The sequence below is a fragment of the Penaeus vannamei genome, chromosome 19 (assembly GCF_042767895.1).
Source record: "Penaeus vannamei isolate JL-2024 chromosome 19, ASM4276789v1, whole genome shotgun sequence".
Classification (NCBI taxonomy): domain Eukaryota; kingdom Metazoa; phylum Arthropoda; class Malacostraca; order Decapoda; family Penaeidae; genus Penaeus; species Penaeus vannamei.
This window is the reverse complement of record NC_091567.1, coordinates 4,059,837-4,067,336: the sequence shown is the minus strand read 5'-3', so window position 1 is coordinate 4,067,336 and position 7,500 is coordinate 4,059,837. Positions and strand designations below refer to the sequence as shown.

The following is a 7,500-nucleotide window of genomic DNA, read 5'->3' as shown; positions in this document are numbered from 1 at the left end:
GAAAGCCTTAAACAGTGTTCCTTCCAGCAAACGGCACAGCAAATGCCACCCCAAAGCAGCGACTGCATAGATTCCAAAGTCCCCTGGCTCCGCTGTGTGCGGCTTGCGCCCTGAGATTCGTGACCTGACGCGAGGTCAGCTAAGCTCCTCCCTCAGACCTCGGCGGCCCCCGGTGACTCTCCCTTTCTCCCCCAGGGCCCGCGGCGGGATTTGCGATTGTGTCTCATTCTTCTCCCGTTCGCGGACGGAAAGCGAACAAAAAGGGAAGCAGCGAAGCGCGATTAACAATGTCTTCCTGCCCGAGCCGAGCGAGCTAACCTCACCCCTCCGCCAGCGGGCCACAGAGGCGAACGTTATGCCATATGCTCTCGAGTGCATGGAAAGGCACTCCTAGGATATTTCATCACGCTTGCGGAAGGGAGTTCCTAGTCCACTCGCCGGAAACTTTGCTTCAGATGATGCTATTTCGATGCCGGCTTCAGTGGCGAGCGGGAGGGAGAGCGGCGACGTGCATTTCGGTTTTAGTGCGATGTTGCTGATTCCGAACCCAGCACAGGTGCAACTATCCAACTATACTACGAACCAATTTAACGAGCTTCTATTTTTCTTTCAAAGCGATTCTAATATGAACATCCAAATAGGAAGATGAATATGGACAAAAAATATCCCACGATTAAATAAATACTCCCAATATACCGGCAGCTGTTGAACGACAAAAAAAAAACACGAACAGCAGTGCGTAATATACCAATATTAATATAACAACACATACCAATCTACACAAATAAATTCTGTATACTCCTCTTTCCTCCTACTTATCGAACTTTAATTTACGTACGATATGCTCGGGCGTATCTGTGCGTGTCCTGGTGCACCTTCGCCCACTTGTGTGTGTACCTGTCTGCTTACTACGAGGCGGAATTTCCTGATCACACGGTGCATGGATTATCCTCGTTCTCCTCCTCTCTCCAGGCGTTGATTCGTGGCAACATTTTTCCTTCCTCATATCTCCTTCGATTTCTTCACTTCCAAAAAAAAAAAAAAAAAAAAAAAACATCTGACTATAGATCACTATAACAAAACTGTCTTTCTTAACTATTCTGAAACGCGAGAATGTCTAACGTACGTCGTTCCACTGTACCTGAAGCCACAAGCCGCCATTAAGTCATACTCCACCCTTAATGAGCGTACATGGTCGCTTTAAGTCCCACTCCATCCTTAATGGGCGTACATGGTCACTTAAATCAAGTTCAGTGGAATTCAAATGACGGGGAAGAAAATACCACAACCTACAACATTAATAACTCCTTGTCAAAAAAGATTAAAGCCAAAGCAATAAGGAATCCAAGTGACCTCACAACGAACCAAAAAAACATACACGCGATCTAATCAATAACGCCAATAAATACACTAAAATTTCATAAACCCACTGCAGCGAGAGAGATTTAAAGAGTGCATTAAGAGCACATGTGTGTACCCCGGGACAGCCGTGCGTAGCAACATGCTGCTCAATCCAGCAAGTGTTCGGATTTTGCCCAAATCTCTGCGAACGAACCTTTGCAAAGGTAAATGCTGATGGTGTTATCTGATGCTGGTGTTATCTAATGCTGATGGTGCTATCTGATGCTGGTGTTATCTAATGCTGATGGTGTTATCTGATGCTGGTGTTATCTGATGCTGGTGTTATCTAATGCTGATGGTGTTATCCAATGCTGATGGTGTTATCTAATGCTGATGGTGTTATCTGATGCTGATGGTGTTATCTCATGCAGACGGTGACATATCAATCTACTGACCTGATTAGCCTGGGGTAAGCTGGGAAGGGGGAGCTGGGGGGGGGGGGTCCAGCTCTCCGCCCTTTTCCACGGGGTTTTGTAAACACCTTGAGAGAGGAGAGGAGGGGAGGGGAGGGGAGAGAGGAGGGGAGGGGAGGTTGAGGTGTACTACGCACCTTATCCATGTGGCTCGGGGGTGGGGGGGGGGGGGGGGATCTAGCTCTCCGCCTTTTTTTCACGAGGTTTTGTAAACACCTTCTGAGAAGAGGAGAAGGAGGAGGAGGAGGAGGGAGGGGGGGGGGTTGCACTACGCACCTTGTCCCTGTGGCTTTATAAAATCTTGAAGGTGGGGATGGGTATGTGTTCACCTATTCCTTGCATCTTCATAAAACCTCATAAAAACTGCCCATTTCCCCTTTATTTGTCTTTAAACAAAACTCAGGGAATGTGGGTTCTCTGCAGCACTCTCCCTCTGAGGTTCCACATCACTCGGAAGTGCAGAAGTGGGTTCTACTCTCTACCTTTTTCTTGTTCTACATAAAACTCGCGGTAGAAGCGAGGGTGTTCTACTCTGCATCTCCCCTGTGCATTTGCAGAACAACCGTTATGCAATCTTGTTAAGTCGTGAACATCTGGGCGGTTAATTTAGTTAGTCTTGCTTCTAAACATCGCCATTAGTGGAATCAAGAGTGAGCTCAGTATTGCCTCGCATAAATCGCTCTCATCGTGTCTCTTACATCTAATGATTAGTATATTCGAAGTTTATTACTCTCTCTCTCTCTCTCTCTCTCTCTCTCTCTCTCTCTCTCTCTCTCTCTCTCTCTCTCTCTCTCTCTCTCTCTCTCTCTCTCTCTCTCTCTCTCTCTCCATATCATTCACTACACACACACACACACACACACACACACACACACACACACACACACACACACACACAATTAAACAATAAAACAAAGGAAGACGTAATTCAAAGTCATTGCCTTGCAACACCAAATATATATATATCCATTGTGGCATTTTCGAAAAAAAAAATCTTAAAAAGCCAAAAACTAAAATAAAAACACCAATGGAAAAAAATCACGTCCCAGTTAGTCTCAACCAAAACCAAATTCCTTTAAAAAATTCAATAAAAAAATATATAATAATAAAAAATAAATAAAAAAAACTTTACTCTCAGCAGCAAGAGAACACCGCATTACGAACACCCCAGTTAGTGACGAAATAGAAACACCGTGCTAGAGACACCGTTGGGGACACCACATAAGGGACACCTCGTTAGAGACACCGCATCAGAGACAGCGTTGGGGACACCACATAAGGGACACCTCGTTAGGGATACCGTAGTAAAGACATCGTTAGAGACACCGCATTTGGGACATGATAAGGACACCGCGCTGAGGACACGTCAGATGTATCTCGTTAAATCACACGCATCCAAGCTTCCCTGACCATTCCTCGGGATCGCGGGTAACGACCGTGTCCCTGGGTAATGGGGCGCAACACTAGCTTCCCTGGGTACTTGGAGGCTGGTCAATGCTCTCTCTCTCTCTCTCTCTCTCTCTCTCTCTCTCTCTCTCTCTCTCTCTCTCTCTCTCTCTCTCTCTCTCTCTCTCTCTCTCTCTCTCTCTCTGATAGTCTCCCTGATGCCTATCTCTGCACACACACATACACGTATATATATATGTGTGTGTGTGTGTGTGTGTGTGTGTGTGTGCGTGTGTGTGTGTATTGGTGTGTGTGTGTGTGCATACATACATACATACACACACACACACACACACACACACACACACACACACACACACACACACACATATATATATATATATATATATATATATATATATATACAAACACACACACATACACATATAATTATGTATGTATAAGCGCGCGCACACACAAACACACCCGCACAAAATAAGATATATTTCACACTTCTTTCACTTTAGCTTCACACAATTTCTTCACTGACTCCCCTTCCAGGCACACCTCTCTCTCCCATTTTCTCGTCAACGTCATGCCTATCCCCGCCATTCCCATCACTCCCATACACCCACCATAGCGATCATTATAACCAAATTCCCACCCACCCGAAATCTTCCTTCCTTCCTTCCGCTTTCCACTGTCTCGCCGATTAGAGCATTATCGCAATTACCGCCAATGGGAGTCGGTAACGTGTAAATGGACGCCAATTTGCCTCGCAGAGTAATACGGATAGTTTTAGTGTCCGGGGGCTACCTGCTCTAATGAGTGACAGGTGTTGAATTGTCGCAGCAGGTAATCGTGGGGCGTGATTTTATTGCTCACTTTTTGAGCCCTCCTTGTCTTCGTCCGAACAGGTGTTACGGTTTTGTATTTTCAACATGAAAAAAATCCACAAACAAGAGAAATGCACTTTATCAATGTCACATCTTTAGAAATCGTCCCCAATGAGTTTCCTTTCACCGCAGTTCATAAATCACGCGATCTTGCACGCTGACCCCAAGGGATCAGGGCCGAGCCGTCCGCAGGTCCGCCATCGGCTCTCGCCCCAGTTTCTTGGACGGAAGCGGCCACGCCAGGCACCGTGTCTGCCGGCTGGGAGAAAACCCGCCTGCAACGACTCCGACACAAAAAGGAAAGTGATAATAGCTCATGCATCCAGCTGTCATAGCCCCACTCCTCCCTGAGCGCCCGTGTGACAGTCAGTCGTTCCTGCAGGCACGGGGACCGCACGCCGGCACTTACCTGTCGCAGCGCCGCAACACCGTGGCAAGAGGTCCCGCGAAAGCGCCGTCGAGCGCCGGGTAATGCTCGTGATTGGCCCTCCAAGCCGGCCGTTATCTGGCGAGATTGCCTCTTGGGAAACCTTGGGCCGCAGCGCCGCCCGCGTGGCCCGACCAACCCCAGGACCACAAAATGCAGTGCAAAGTGATTCATTAGGCGAATTACAGGCGCACTTCGCCCGCCCGCCACATGCTCTGTGGCTCGCCTCTCTTTCTCTTTGTTCGAGCGGGTGTGGTTGCGACCCGCCCTGCACAGGCCTAAGCCTTCCCTCTACAACATACATTAAACATACACCAATCAGAGCCAACCTTTTTCGCATGCCAGAAGCCCGCAGTCCTTCCGACACAGAGGATTCCCGGCTTCTCCTTTTAGGGAATCAGTTTGATCCAGATCCGCGGCAGGTCGGCCAACAGTTTCTTGGTAACCGCACCGATGGCGTCACCGCCTGCAACCCTGCCTCAACCTCCTTTGGAAGAACCGGCCGACGAATCCCAGCAACTCCCGAAATGGCGGACGAGGACTCCGGCAACCGATCTCCGACGCGCCCTCCGAAAAACGGTCTTCAAATTGCGTCGCTCGAGACTCGGACCGCAACCATCCTCGTGCGATTGTTGTGCCTCGGTCTCGCTCGAGAAGACAGGCGGAGCTTACACTGGAAGACCCGCGCCACGCCCCTGGGACACACCCTTCGCACTGCCACTTCTCAAGGCGGAAGTGTCGGTCGGACTCCACAGTGACTAACGCTTCCTCCTTGAGCAAGTGGACACCAGGCTTGCGTAAAACACCCAAGGCCAAACAAAGGCGCCCACGGAAACAACGTAATGGGAATCCATCTACGCAAGCGAAGCAGGTGCATTGCCGGCCGCCAAGACTACGCAATCGCGGTCCACTCCGCAATTAAGAGCTCAAATTAACCCTGCACTCAACTCGGCTCACTCGCTCACCTCGCAACTTTCCCCGCCAATAAATCTTAGCCGCAGCGCTTGCACACAACCGAATCCGTTTTAATCCCGCAGCTGTTCGTTATTCGCCACGCTCGTAAAGCGACGAGGAAACCACGCGGCGGCGGGAGAAGTGGCGCGACCCGAGGCAAGCGGCGATCGCGCGCCCCTTCCGTTTACGGAGGGGAAGGAAAAAATGGGGGCGAAGCCAAGGGATGAAGGAGGGAGATGAGAAACGAAAGGGGGAGTGGGAGACGGTAGGAGATGCGATATGCGAGTGGACTGCCCCTCAAAGAGTAGGAGCGCTACGACCTTTTTGGTCCCTTGACACAGTCTGACACGTGCCGACGACAGCATTCTGACACATTCTGAAAACCGTATCTGACATACACCGAAGGGTAAACTTCACCTACATCATCACAAATACATAATAAGATTATCTGATGCCTTTCATTAATGTCCCATCCATGCTAATTAATGGAGGATACAAAACCAACAAGGTGTCATCCACCAAACATTATTATTTCTCACTTCATTTTTTTTTTTATCCTATTACATTATATGGTTGTTCACTTCAAATGTCTATATAGCATTACTTTAGTCATACTGACATGTACATAAACTACAGCAACAATAAGTGGATAATAAAAATAACCTGGGTAAGCTCATGCGGCCGGATTTTCTAAACTTTACGATCGTAAAATCACTGGTAACTACTTACGATATATGTTAGTGAATCCGACCCGCTCTGCAGCGAACGAATGTTTAAATGCAGTTCTAAAAATCTATTGAACAACATATTCCACTTACAAGCATTGTTGTACTGAAAAAAAACTTACGTACTTACACAACTTATGTGATTTGGTACATATTTTCTTCTCAGTTTGGCGAATGACTGCTGCACTTTGATACATTTGACATAAGTTTTGGATAATTGCATTTTGACACATTCCAACAAATCTGGACAAGACTGTCACTCGCCCATCTACTAGTCCACTCACCCACCCAAGACCTACCCACCAACCCACTCACCAAAGACCTACCCACCAATCCACTCACCCACTCACCCAAGACCTCCGAACCAACCCACCCCTCAACCTCCCCACACCAACCCCCTCCCCCATTCACCCACCCACCAAAGACCTCCCCACCAACCCACCCCTCAACTTCCCCACACCACCCTCCTCCCCCATCCACCCACCCACCAAAGACCTCCCCACCAACCCAGCCCTCAACTTCCTCACACCACCCTCCTCCCCCATCCACCCACCCACCAAAGACCTCCCCACCAACCCACCCCTCAACTTCCCCACACCACCCTCCTCCCCCATCCACCCACCCACCAAAGACCTCCCCACCAACCCACCCCTCAACTTCCCCACACCACCCTCCTCCCCCATCCACCCACCCAACCAAGACCTCCTCACCAACCCAACCCCTCAACCTCCCCACACCAACCCCCTCCCCCATTCACCCTTCCTCCATCAGAAACTCCACCCGCCCGAGCCGCGGGAGTGACAAACGGCCGCCGATCCTTTCCCCTTCCGTAAACACGTCGCAGGGTCCGTCCGTCCAGCCGCTGCTCCAGTTTCCCCCAAGGGTCATTACTGTTCGATGCACACTGCAGCAGCGTCGTCAGCGTCGTCGTCGTCGTCGTCGTCGTCGTCGTCGCCTCCGCCGCCGCCCGCCCACTCGCCCGACGCCCTCCGGGATGTCTTCGCTCTCACTTACCTCTTTCGCGTCCACCCTCCACCTCTTCACACACTTCCACCCCCACTTTTTGTGCGTCCATCTCTACCCACTCCACGTCTGTCCACCCACCTTTTCACGTCCATCCCCAGCATTTCTTGTCCACCTCCACCTTTTTTCACGTTCACCCCCACCGTTTCACGGCTATTCCTACCTTCTTTACGTCCATCCCCACCTTTTCACTCCCACCCCACCCCCTCTCATTCACCCCAACCATCTCGGCATTCACCCCCACCATCTCCCATTCACCTCGTCATTCCACGTCC

At 49.8% G+C, this 7,500-nt stretch overlaps 1 protein-coding gene across 19 annotated transcripts in view; it reads right to left on the bottom strand.

Annotated features, from left to right (window-relative positions):
- Positions 1–7,500, bottom strand: part of Mef2 (myocyte enhancer factor 2) — a 554,695-nt gene that overhangs the window by 277,823 nt on the left and 269,372 nt on the right. For 2 of the 19 annotated variants that reach the window (XM_070133749.1, XM_070133761.1), the window contains exon 1: positions 4,853–5,130. The exons of the other annotated variants lie outside the window; for them this stretch is intronic. The gene's annotated coding sequence lies outside the window, so the exon portion shown is untranslated. Of the gene's footprint in view, positions 1–4,852; positions 5,131–7,500 lie in introns of those variants that run through there. 19 annotated transcript variants of the gene reach the window in all.